General features: G+C 38.0%; 1 long non-coding RNA gene across 1 annotated transcript; it reads right to left on the reverse strand.

Moving 5' to 3' along the window:
• Positions 1–1,225: 1,225 nt before the first annotated feature.
• Positions 1,226–1,846, reverse strand: LOC116416464. The gene is made up of 3 exons (XR_004226880.1): positions 1,673–1,846; positions 1,365–1,476; positions 1,226–1,280 (listed from the first exon to the last, which is right to left on the reverse strand). It is a non-coding gene; the product is annotated as an uncharacterized LOC116416464 (long non-coding RNA).
• Positions 1,847–14,479: the final 12,633 nt, after the last annotated feature.

Genomic DNA, 14,479 nt, shown 5'->3' on the forward strand with positions numbered 1-14,479 from the left:
CTAGAAAGTGAAATTCGACTTCGAGTGCAAGAATAGAATTATCTAGCCAAAAATCATTAAAAAAATCTGAGAAAAAAAATTTAAATGAAAGTTATTTTCATCAAAATGAAAATTTGATGGGTTTAGGTAATGAAAAATATGATTTCTGTATTGATGAAAATGAAACACTTGAAACCTTAGATGACGAATCAAGTTTTATGCAAATGTCAGACCTCTCGGTTTCTCATAAAGAAGAATTGCATAAAAGTGAAAATGAGGCACTTGAAGTAATCGATCATGAATTGAATTATAATGAAGAATTGCATAAAAGTGAAAATGAAGCACTTAAAGTAATTGATCAGGAAATGAGTTATAATGAAGAATTACATAACAGTGAAATTTTAGAAATTATAAACTCCAATTTAGAATCTTCCGAAAGTCTACCATTTCATGAAACGACTGAAAGTAAAATTGTTGAAAATAGTAAATTCCAATCAAAGTTATTACCTGTATTGCATAAACAAGAGACTTTAATTAATTCAAAACTTGAGAAAACTACAGTAGTACAGATAAGAAACATTCAACAAAAAAAGTTACTACACCGAATATCACTAAAAGTTCAAGTAAAACTATTATTAAAACTCAAAATTAACCAGTAGAATCTTGTATAATTCAAATAAATGCTATAGACTTATCTCAACACACATTTCTGATAAATGGAAATAAGATGGATCGCATAAATTACAATGATGTATTAATTTCAGTTATCCATACCTGTCCTTTTGATAGCATATTTGAACTTATTATTCTTACGGTACAAAAAGAAAGTGAAATGTAGAACTTATTAGATAATTCAGTAAATATAGGTAATAACTTGAATGTTTTTAAAATACTGTTATGTTATCTTATTAACAAATGTTCCATTGACTATCTTTACAGAGAGAGAGAATACGTGTTATGTTGCAAGTTAAAACATCAAAAGAATTGCCCAAGAAATTAAATTGTAACTAGAATGTAAATAATTTGTTTTCAATCCTTACGGAATCTTCTTGTAATAACACCCAAGAGATATATTGTCATCTTTGTCAATATAGATCATCAAAAACTGTACCTGTAATAGTACCTAATTTGTTATCAATCATAACAAATGGTATCTCTTATTTGGAAAAAGAAATAACAAATTCTTTACATAATACAAACGTGTATTGCCAAAATTGTTCTAACTATGCAAGTTTGACTAATAACATTCCTATTTAATAATAGACACAGAAGACTGTTACAGAGATGATGTAGTAGAAAATCTGAAAAATAAATGTATTAGATCAAATACAGCGAGCAATATTCAAGAGATTCCCAAGGTTATAAAAATAAGGGATGCTAATTACTCGTTATCAGGACTTATTGCGTTCACCGGTTCAAATGTTAGTGGAGGTTTAGCCCATTATTTTACTATTTTCAATCATAGTGAAAATACATGGGAAATACGTGATGGATTAGCTGAAACAGTTTGCAAAAAGATAATAGTGGATAAATTTCCTGTGATGTGTAAAATAGCTTCATTACTGTATGTTCGACAACATTATAAAACTTGAATCTGATAAGATTAAGCAAATTTGTTATAATACTATTGTTGAAATTCATAAAAGAAATAGTAAATAAGACATGATTTTGAGTAAAGTGTTTAATTTCTAACCTTAAAGCGTCCATCCGACTCTGTGTTTGCAGCGTTAAAATCCTGAAAAAAAAATAGAAAAACACAAAGTACCCGGAACAATTTTACACAGATTGTAAAAATGTTGATAGAGTAATACTTATCTGATGTTAAATATTCAGCAAACCGTGATGAGAAACAGAGATAATCCAGAACGTCCAGTCATTACTGCAGAGCCAAAGCTACACGACGAAAACAATAATCAGCTGATGCTACATAACCCATCGGCCTATGTGGCTGGCGATGTTTAGGCGATATTTTTCAATAATAATGCAGCTCAATGGCATCTTTCAACTATTGGACGATAATCCGCATGTGAGGAGGAAACGATTTATGCACTTATATTCAGGCCAGATTACACCGATTTTCCGTAATATTCTACATTACTTTTATCGTCACAGCGCCTGTAGGCACGTTTAGGGATATTATTGGAATATCGGAACGGACGGAACAAAAGTCACTAAAAATAAACCAGGTTCCCGAGTAAAATTTATATGATTTTTTAAATTATTTTAATTAATAATCCATATAATAATGATTCCTACGTAATCCGCAAATGAGGAGGAATCGAATTCAATAAAAAATTTATGTCAAAATGTTGTTTTTCGAGGTAATAGCATCAAGTATAGTTTTAGCGCCGCGCCTGAATCGGCGGTTTTCTTTTTACATTTATTGAAAAACGGAAAATCCGCAAGTGAAAATTTGAGTGGAGATTATTTCCGCAAGTGAGGAGGAATCGTTTTCCGTAAGGTAAGTTAATAAATAATATTTATTTATTCCGGGCGCTAACTTCACAAGTCTCACATGCAGAGCATATGACGAGCATATGTGGAAGTACCTGGCAAGCACGGCGTGCTCCACAATTTGGGCATCATGCTTGCATTGTGCCTGCGCAATGTTATCTGGGTGGGGGGGGGGGGGTGATGGGTGGGCGCTATTCCTGGCTGATCATCACTGTTCCTCTGTTTTTTCGTATTCCTTATGCCTTTGGAAGAAAAAAATTAAGACGGTGTTTCCTCTCCTGTACTCTAAACTCCATAACCTTATGTTCTTAGAAAGATCGAGAATAACATTTTTTAAAACAAATTCAATTAATTAATAATATAATTTAATTAATTTTAAGTTCAAAAAATGACAAAATTTTCAAAATTCCAGAAATTATCTGCCGTAATTGTTGGCGTAGTAATTAGTGGTATAATATACCATACTAGTTCGACAAATTCACTTTTTGGTATATATTTAGGAAAGTCCTTGAGTAATAGCCTACCTTTATCAAAGTGGAATCACAATTGGGATAGGTTAATTTTTATTTTCTTTATTTTGTTAAGGCGCAGAGCAATTATTGATTTTTTCAAACACTACAATTTTATTTAAAAAATTACATATTTACTTCTTCACAAAATGTTCATTTTACATTCCCCATATGAAATATGTGGCTTGTTCGTACTAGAGCAATTTTATATTTTACAATTTATTCCTATATGTGCAGACTCTTACCTGATATTGGTAAAGTATATTTAATCTAAAAAGCAAACGTGATCTTATTATTAGAACATTTTTTTATAGATTCGACGATTTTAATTCATGATGGATGTATCTTGATTTTCAAATGTCAATCAATAATTTTGGGATGACCTGAAAGTTCGTCCATAAGTTGTATGCAGGCTGATAGGATTCCATGAACAATGATACCTTTAAAGTAATATTTTTGAAGAGCATCAAAAGTTTTAATCTTATAGAACTCTATTTGATTATTTTTGGTTATGCACACATATCAGGGCTAATTTGTATTAACCAGACTGAAAAATCTTGTGTAAGATCTCATACTTAAATTTCAGGTAACTTGACAAAGCCAAAGTTAGCTTTGAAAGAAGAATAATTCTTCTATTATTAATGTACAGGAGAAAAAAATCTTTTCATCTCTGTTTTTGTCTTTATAAAACATAACATTTTACTTACATAATTATATTTTAAGATTTTTTTTCAAATTAAGGTAGATTGTACAAATCTCTAAACTGAGAGTATGAAGAAAAATTATGAGCATATTATTTGAAATATTTAAGTAATATAACAACATTTTTTAATTAACTTTTATATAATTTGATATTTATCATCATATAAATTATGTTTGGATACTTGTATAACTTGGCAGCCATACTAGTCCCTACTGAAAAAAGGTAGATGACCATCAGCTGATTATTATATGATAATTACTTGATACTCGGATGATTTTATTTAAACCTAAATTTCACAATGATTTTATTTAAAAAAGAATTTCTACAATTTTGTAAGATAAAAATTTTGTATCTCATAGCCAAAGTTTTGGTGTTATCATCAGGATGGTACCACCTAAATAGACTTACATTACGTGAATTTTATGAATTTTAAACAACTTTAAAAAAAAATTAAAGATAACAAAATTTTTGATGATTATCACATGAAAATCAGCTAAATATCATTAACATTTTATCTCATATAAACGCATTTTGATAACTTTTACTTTAATAAAAATATTAAACTGATATCACTTAAAAATCAGCTGACTTTTTGGCACGATTATCAGCTGATTATCAACTGATCATTATTTAATAATCAGCTGATTGTCATCTACTTGTAGGGGTAGGTTAAAAAAATAGCATCTGTGCAAAATTTTAGAGCTCTACGTTCAAAACAAGAGAAATAGCTGAAATGTTAATCTTGCTTATTACGATACTTGAGAGTTATCATTAGAAGCAGAGCTCTAAAATTTTGAACAAAAGCTTTACAACGGCTACATACGGCTTTTCACTTTGGGAGTTTGATTTCCTACAAAAGTCTTGTTACAAGAGATGTCTAAGTCCGTAATAATTTTTAAATATAATTGAAAAATTTTTAAGGTAACTGGTTAACTAATAGTACCTTTTAGCAGTAAAAAAGAAAGGAAAACATCGAACACACATTAGTATAAGTCACTGCACTTTATAGGTTCTCTTTATAATAAATCACCCCTCAAAATAAAAAGCCGTGCATAGGGTTTCGGATAAACATAAAGAAAAGATACAATTAAATAAAAACTGATCAGGTAAATAGTTTTCTAATAAGTTGTGAAACATTTTTGCAAAATTTCAAAGCTGTACTTTAAAAGCAATAGAAATGGCTGGAAAATTCTTGCTTATTTTGATTTATGACTTCTTCTCATTGACAATAAAATAACAAGAAATATTGAACTAGACAGCTGAAATTTTGTACAGATGTTTTAAATATTGTTTAAAAACTAATTACCATTGCAGTTTTTATTTAACTTTATCCTGTATACATGATTACCTGTAGACGCACTCGTGCTTTTCACTTTGCGACTCAAATTTCTGTGATGGTTTTTTTTCTAGAAAATCTATTAACCTTTGACACTTGCATTACTGTTATCTAGTATAATTTCAATAATGATAAATAAAAAATTGCTATAGTAGTTACTTTTTTTAAGGATATACCAAACTTGTTGAACATAATGACAATGCTATTAAAGTAGTTATTAATCTAGAGGTCTAAAAATTTGTACAGATGTTATGTTAATCATTAGAAAACTAACTACCATGGCTATTTTCATTTACCTATATTTGGTTCCTATGATCACCTAAACACCTGCTCGCGGTTTTTCTCTTTGCAACTGTAATTGCTGAGATGAAGTATCTCTAAGCATATGCAAGTGCTTTTTTTACTTTCTACTGTATTTTTAGGTCCAGATGGTCATAATTATCATAATTACTTGAGTTGAATTTTCTATTTTCACCTTCTGAACCTAAAAATATGGCGAACACAGATTTATTTAAGCTAGGACTGACAAATCCCCTGTGATTAGCTTCTCTACACTGTATCCTAAACTAATCCTAGCCCCTCACATTCTAATCCCTAAGTCTATTTCATCCCCCCAGCACCACTTTCGCAGTTTCACTTGTAAAACAGAGGTCTTCACTCTTGAAGCAGATGAAACAGCTATCCGTCCAGTCGCACTGTTGTTTACACTATCAAAATTGATGGCCTCGAATCTGAAAAGTTAATAATTTTAATATTTTGATTACTTTGTTATATTATATTGTATTGTACTGAATTTTTTTACATTCTTGGCGAAAGGTAATTCAATAAGTATTGAACACTTCAGTCCAGTGGATACGCACAGCAGCACAAATAAGAGTGGATACCGGTGAGACATCAGTGGTGCAGGAACAGTTTGCTCGTTCAATGAAAAATAAATGAATCAGTATATTGCATAAGATATTTCAATGAGCCAGGTGACCAGACCTGACCAAATGTTATTTATGTAATTATTTAATAATGTTATGAGATGTTTTTACCATGTCAGATATTTTAAAAATCAACAAAGAAATTATTATGTAATCTCAATTAATATTTTTTGTAATATAATGATAGCAAGCGACTACAGGTCTTGTCACCCTGATTACAATGTTTTGGAGCACCTAATGAATATTAAAAGTTTGCCATTAAAGATTCAAAATGTTTTGTACGATAGTACATACCTGTAGTGATAACAGTAGTAGCTACAACGATAAGTTCTTCTATCCAAGTATGATCCAATGGCACATAGACTGCTTGGTGTTGTTGAAGATTACTGTAAAAGTAATTGAGTAATGATAAAAAGTGATAGAAGGCAAGAAAATGTATTAAAAAATATCTAAAATTGATTAGATTTCAAAAAATTAATCAATCAAATGACTTTATTTACATTAAAGAATCAACTATTGCAGTATAAAAAACCGTTTGTTATCTAGACTTTATTGAATAAATAAAAGAGATATTATTATGATAAGTGTAAATTTGTAGGTTATAACCTTCACTACTTCGGCGGGACTTATTAAAGTTAGAATAAGATTGAAAACCAATACTCCCTGAAGAGGCCGTTGCACGAGGAGACCTGTGGGAATTCTCCCCTCCTCCTGCGGAGTAGGGGTAAGCCGCCATGTGGTGGAGGAGAACTCGCCGCCTGCGCGCGGCCAGAATGTCGTTGGCTCTCGAGTCTTACGGTTGTACTCTCAGCAACTCAAACTAATAAAGTCACTCTTACAGAAGTCCGGTTGCATCATTTTCCTCTCCGAGCTCTCCTGGAGGTAGTGGGCCTCTACATAAGGTCCAGCTGGACCACGTTATCCCACATTGGTGACCCCGACTAGGAGAGGACTCCGCTGCAGCTCCACCGGCTTCATGCAGTGCGCCAGCTAGCAGTTCCGAGAACTGCATTTTGCGGTTTGCCTGTTCAGGCGACCGCCCCGCAGCAGATCTTCGGCCTCTTCGCCGCGGTCAGCCTATGCAGGCGACCGCCCTGCAGCGGAAAATCGTCGCAGCGGTTAGCCGGTCCAGGCGACCACCTTTCAACGCGACGTCGTCGCCGCGGTCAGCCGGTGCAGGCGACCGCTTTTCAACGCACGTCATCGCCGCGGTCAGCCTGTTTAGGCGACCGCCTTTTTACGGAACATCGGCGCCGCGGTCAGCCTGTCCAGTCGACCGCCTTTCAGCGCAGCAGCGTCTTCAGCAGCTCTTCAAAAAGCAGCATCTTCGTCACCGGGGCAACAAACACCTAGACATCGTCTCCGCCCTGGTAAAAATAACTTATTAAATCCGATTCAAAAGGTAATAGGTTGTAATTGGATTTCTTAATCGGAAATTATTCAATTAAAACCAATTTAATCGATTAAAATCTATTTAATCTTATTATAACTTTTAGTCGGTTTTAATCGGATTCAATCAGTTGTATTTTTCAACAAATATAATATTTTATTTAAAAACACAACTGTTTAAATCCGATTAAGACCGACTAAAACTTATAATCAGATTAAATAGATTTTAATCGATTAAATAGGTTTTAATTCGATAATTTCCGATTAAGAAATCCAATTAAACCCTATTATCTTTCGAATCGGATTTAATAAGTTTCATAGAATTTCATAGAAAAACGCGCTAACGGCATTCGATTCCGAGAATTCGGCGGCCATCTTGCATCAGCGCTCTTTCAGCGCGCGCGTTTTTGTGGCTCAGTGATGCCAACCTTAACTTCGCTTAACTTTTCAAATATAGATTGTTTTTGAATGTGTACTCGACTGTTACAGTGTGTTTGTATATAGAACTGTGTATATAATAAAATAATTTTAAGCGATATTCAATAAACGGAATAGTCAGCGCGCGTTCTTGCGGCTCAATCGTTCCAATCTCAGTTTAGTACAGCGCACATTTTCGTGGCTCAGAGATGCCAACCGTAGCCTCGCGCAATAGTTCGCGACTAGCTAGTGCGATTATTCAAATTTTTTTTACTCACACACGTGTCTGTACGAGGTATGCGCATTTTATTTTTTGTTCAGTGCCTGCGTGCACACTTGCGTCTCTCACACTGTAAACCTCGTGACAGAAATTTAGCTAATTACGATAGGTCCTATGCCCCTGCTTAGCGTGGCTCAAGGTGCGTTTATATTTAGCAGCGTTAATTTTGTGAGGTGCCTTCGAGCACCCAGTAGGCAATTTTGTCAGACTTGAGCAGCTTTCTCCCAACGTTAATGAGCACCAGCGAGCACTCTGCGAGCAACAGTCAGTCGCCTAGCAAGACTCGATCAGGTACAATTTTCGGCTCCAAGATGCCTCTGGTGCACAGTGACTCTGAGGACGATCTCCAGGGCATGGAGGCCTCTGGCAAGGTCAAACAGTCCTTTACTGTACCCAGCTCTGATTCTCAGGCTCTTTCACAAGCTACTCTAGCTAGTCTTCAAACCGAAATTCCCAATTTGATTAAAGGAATAGTCGCTCCACTACAGGCTCAGATCGATAATCTCTCAAATAGGCTCAATTTGCAAACTTCTTTGGCGGCCTACTCTGAAAATAACAGAGCTTCCGCTCCTAGCACCTCAAGTCAGACGCAAAGCTCTCTCAATCCAGCTGTTCCTTCTTTTTCGACATCTAATCGGATTCCTTCATCAGGTGCGTCATGTTCTCTCACTGATTCTAGGAATAATCCGATTCTTACGGATATTCAAACCACTATGAATCAACCTGCAACCAGCATTCCTGGTGGCTCTGTCCCAGCAGACTTGATTTCTACAAACACAGACGCTTCTCGTCCACATTCAGATGCCTTTTTGGCTCAAAAAATCAATCCAGGTCCTTTCTGGACTCACAATCCAGAAGGCTGGTTCGTAGGTCTCGAAATCAACTTCGAGATCCTCAACATTACAGATGACAAGCTTAAATTCGCCACTCTTTGGCGCAGCTTGAGCAGAGATGTTGCCCTTAGGATTGATAGCACTATTCGCAATTTACCCCTCGAAGGCAGGTACGAGGTGGTCAAGCAAGCGCTATTAAAAGAGTTCTCTGACACGGTTGAACAGCGTCTTGACAAGCTTTTCGAGAGAAGCGCTCTGGGTAGCAAGAAACCTTCTGACCTTCTCAAGGAAATGTATATTCACGCCGGTCCAAACATCGATAAGGACGGTGTACGTAGCTATTGGAGAAAACTTCTTCCCAAGGACGTGCAGTTTGCAATTGCGTCCTTAACTGATCTTCCCGACGACAAGCTATTTGAGCTTGCGGACAGGATTCATCATATCCATAGCTCCGTCCCAGATCAACGTCTCAATGCGGTTGAGATGAATAGATCCGTTTCTTCTGTCGACCTTCAAGATCTCAGCAAGCGCCTTACCAGCTTGGAAAAGACCTTGCGTGAGTCTCGCAACCCTTCTCGCTCTAATAACGACTCTAAGAGACAAAGGAGCAAGAACCATAACTCTAGGTCTCGCAAGAGTGCTACAGGGTTGTGTCCGGCGCACACTAAATACCCAGACAATCCCACCTCCTGCAGGGATTGGTGCACTAAAAATGCGGAGTGGAAAGCAAAAAACCCATAAGGCCTGCGGACTTGGAGACCGTCTGTCAAGGTCACTCCTCTAAGCGTCTCCACATCCAAGACCGCATATCCGGTCAATTTTTCCTCATTGATACAGGAGCCGACATCTCTCTGCTTCCTGCTGTAAATAGTATTAGATCTAAGCCCGATAGTCTTAAGTTATTTGCGGCCAATGGCACCAAAATAAACACGTATGGCGAATCCTATCGCACGCTAGATCTCGGTCTTCGTCGTCCATTCGCGTGGAATTTTTGTATAGCCGAGGTTCCGTCCGCCATAATTGGTGCTGACCTTCTGTCTCACCATGGTCTCACAGTCGACCTGGCTAACCGGCGACTGGTTGACACGCAGACGAACATTTCATCTGCTGCAATTCTCAGAGCAGCACCCCTTGTTGCTATATCCACAATATCGCCTAATAGCGAGCATGCTCAGCTACTAGCAGAATTTCCAGAAATCACTGGTCCCGCTAGAGCTGGCATTAATGGCAAAGCTGATGTTTATCATCATATCTACACCACGGGTCCTCCCGTTTCTCAACGCCCGCGTCGGCTTCATCCCGACAAGCTCAGAGCCGCTAAGGCCGAGTTTCGTGCGTGGCAGGAAGCAGGTATCTGCAGACCTGGGAGCGGTCCCTGCGCCAGCCCTTTGCACATGGCGCAAAAAAAGGATGGTTCACCCAGACCCTGCGGTGATTACAAAGGTCTTAATGCCATTACAATTCCGGACAAATATCCAACTTCGCATCTCTATGATTGCAGTAGCAATCTTTACGGTAAAAAGATATTTTCTTCTCTCGATCTTCACAAGGCATTCAATCAAATTCCGATTGCGCCTGAGGATATCGAGAAAACGGCTATCATAACGCCTTTCGGTTTATTTGAATTTTTATTCATGCCGTTTGGTCTTCGCAATGCGAGCCAAACGTTCCAACGTTACATCAATCGTGCTCTGGGGGATTTAGACTTCGTCTACATATACATAGACGACATCCTCATTGCTTCTGACTCTCGTGAGCAACATCACAAGCATTTGCGTACGGTATTCGAGCGTTTGAAGAAGTTCCATCTTCGGCTCAACGTAGACAAAAGTGTCTTCATGGTCGAGGAACTCGAGTTTCTAGGATATCTCACCAACGCACAGGGGATCAAACCCACTCGAGCCAAAATCGATCCCGTCATGAAATTCCCAAAACCTCGCACGATTGCAGAGCTTCGCCGCTTCTTAGGAATGGTGAATTTTTATCACCGCAATCTTCCGAAAGCAGCCACTTCTCAGGCTCCTCTCAACGCTTTCTTTCGCGACTCCCGCAAAAATGACAAGCGTTTGATCCAATAGACCCCAGAAGCTGACGAAGCCTTTGAAAAAGTCAGATCTGAATTTGCTGAAGCCGCACTTCTGGTGCATCCTCGCTCAGGTGCGGACCTTCGAATTATATCCGATGCTTCAGATTTTGCAGTAGGGGCTGTTCTTGAACAGAAATCGCTTGATGGCGTCTGGGAACCTTTAGCTTTCTTCTCCCAGAAGCTTTCTCCCTCGCAACAGCGTTACAGCGCGTACGATCGCGAGCTTACCGCCGTTTACGAAGCCATCAAATACTTCGCACACATTGTTGAAGGTTGCGACTTTTATATTCTGACAGACCATAAACCACTGGTATATGCGTTCTTACAAAAGACAAATAAGGCTCCACCTCGTCGTGTGCGGCAACTGAACTACATATCGCAATTTACGACGCGCATCGAGTACGTTAGGGGCGTCGACAACACCGTAGCTGATTCTCTTTCGAGAATCGAATCAGTTCGTTTCCCTCTAGAGTTCGATCTCGAGGAACTTGCAGCGGCGCAAGAGGCTGGCAAACAACTTCAGGAGATACGCGAGTCTCCTGAGCACTCACTATCCCTGAAGCGAATTCAGTTCGGTCCAAATCACACTACAATATGTTGTGATTTAACGGGTGAAACTCTTCGACCTTTTGTACCGGCTTCCATGCGAGAATCTGTCTTCGCATTCTTTCACAATCCAGCTCATCCTGGGCCCAAGGTCACTGATCGCCTGATCAGACAGAGATACGTCTGGCCAGCGATGCATCGCGATATTGCCAACTGGTGCAAACATTGCCTCGATTGTCAGCAATCTAAAATATCACGTCATGTCAAGCTCATACCCAGTCAATTTGTAGCACCAGATGGTCGCTTTGACCACGTGCACATTGACATTGTTGGTCCTCTACCAATCAAGGATGGCTTGCAATACATATTGACCATGATTGACAGGTTTTCCAGGTGGATCGAGGCTGTTCCTCTCCCCGAAATCTCTGCTGAAACGATCGCACGAGCTTTCTTTGACACTTGGGTTGCGAGATATGGCGCACCCAAGGTCGTCACATCCGATCAGGGTTCACAGTTTGAATCTCGGCTTTTCTCCGCTCTTCTCTCTCTCGTAGGATGCGAACGGATTCGCACCACCGCCTATCATCCCGCCGCTAACGGCATGATAGAGCGTTGGCACCGTTGTATGAAGGCTGCAATCATGTGCCACAACGACACAGATTGGCCTCGCACACTGTCCACGGTCCTTCTCGGATTGCGTTGTCATCTTCGGGCTGATACCCAGGCTTCCCCTGCGGAATTCATGTTTGGCACGACTTTACGCTTACCAGGTGAATTTTTCTTACCCGAAGATCAGACACCTGATCCCAATTTCTTCTTAGAAGAATATCGTGAATATATGCGTCAAACTAGACCTATTCCCGTCACTCATAATTATAAGAAACGCGCATTTTATTTTAAGGATTTGCATACATGTACCCATGTGTTCATGCGAAACATGGCAAAGAAAGTACTAGAAAGGCCTTATTCAGGACCGTTTAAAATTGTTAAGCGAGTTTCCGATCGCGTTTTCGACATAGATGTAAACGGCACCACGAAAAGCGTTACGGTTGAGTTGCTAAAACCAGCTTACTTTATTCCAGATGATCTCGACGAACTAGTCTCTTTAGATAGTAATAATGGCAATCAGCCACTATCCAGTCCCTGTGATATACCTAGTTTTAACCCTTCCGACAATAGTCGTCCAACTTTAAAAACGTATTCACGTAAAAAAGTTTCCTTCGCTTCTAACTCTTAAGTTTTCTGTACATACACGTAATGTTCAACCCATTCAATCATTGTAAATGTTCAAATACATATAAAAAAAGAAAATCATTTGCATCAACACTCGGGGGGGAGTGTGTGGGAATTCTCCCCTCCTCCTGCGGAGTAGGGGTAAGCCGCCATGTGGTGGAGGAGAACTCGCCGCCTGCGCGCGGCCAGAATGTCGTTGGCTCTCGAGTCTGATGGTTGTACTCTCAGCAACTCAAACTAATAAAGTCACTCTTACAGAAGTCCGGTTGCATCATTTTCCTCTCTGAGCTCTCCTGGAGGTAGTGGGCCTCTACATAAGGTCTAGCTGGACCACGTTATCCCACAGACCATCGCTGCACTGTACACACTTCTGAATCCGCGATGCACTTGCATAAACCCAATTATTGTTGTTGTTGTCGTTGTTTTTTCTCCAAACTCCGATGGTGAACTGAAGCTGATACTAGTAGTCGGACGTTTCATTGAAAAATTTAAATACCTATCCTATCAGTCTCTGCAGTACCGACAGGTGCAGAACGAATATGGTACACGAACCACCCGAATCGGTGTAGATTAGTTGACGAAAAAATAATTAATTTATTACTCAGTATCTATAGCGAATAATGCAATAAAGGCAATATTTACAGAATCAGTGATTAATTTGCAAACGATTCGCAGTGGTTTCAATGTTCTCAGATCAATATTTTACAAGAAAAACATATTTTTCTACTTTCTCGCGGCGTAAAAAGTTTTTGATTTTTTATATATAAAGTTATAAACTGACAATTTTTTTACTTGAGATTACAAATATTTCTAACGATTCCGCAATTATCTAATTTTTTCCCGATACGATTTATACAAATTATTCGCGAACATCGTGCAGCTGCCCGTCTCGGCCTGCATGCCAGAATGGGGGCCCCAGAGGTCCAAAAGTGGAATCTCTTAGACTCCAAGAGTTTTGGACTACCCAGAGTGCCAAAAGTTTTCTCGTGTAGTGAAAAAGCGCCATATTATATTACAAAATTTAATTAATCTCATTAGCCATTTTACAGTCATGAATGTCTAATATACAGCTAAACTGAACGAGCGGAACAGCTGAACTGAACCTATTGTAGAAAGACTCCTGTGTGTCGATATGCCTCAAGCATAGACATAATAAATATAGATCGCGGATGACATACCCTGCTAAAATAAGTTAATAGAAGTTGATAGAAATCAATAGGATTTTTTATCGACTTCAAGTCTAACTTGTAATACCATTTTTCGCATTAGAACTTGATAAAACGCTATAACATCGATGCAAGTCGATAAAATTCTATATGAAAAATCACAATTAAAAGCTATACCCGCGTGAAAATATTATATGAGATCCTATATGAGATCTTATATGAGATCTCATGTAGATCTCATATAGATCTCATATAGATCTCATATGACTGAAATTCGTACTGAGATCCATATGAGATTTATATGAGATGTGTATGAGATCTACGTGAGATCTCATATGAGATCTCATATAGATCTCAGTACGAATTTCAGTCAAATGAGATCTCATATAATATTTTTACGCGGGTAGACTCAATCTTCTTAAACTTCTATCGATTTCTATTGAATTTTTTCATATAGAATTTTACCGACTTATATCGATGTTATCGCGTTTTATCAAGTTATAATGTCAAAAGTCGATAAAAAATCTTATTGATTTCTATCAACTTCTATTAACTTTTTTATGGAGGAAAGTCGCTCCCGGAGCGTGAGAAATAGATTGCTCTAGCGAGAGCATAGTCTGTC

The sequence above is a fragment of the Nasonia vitripennis genome (genome assembly GCF_009193385.2).
Source record: "Nasonia vitripennis strain AsymCx chromosome 2 unlocalized genomic scaffold, Nvit_psr_1.1 chr2_random0006, whole genome shotgun sequence".
Lineage (NCBI taxonomy): Eukaryota > Metazoa > Arthropoda > Insecta > Hymenoptera > Pteromalidae > Nasonia > Nasonia vitripennis.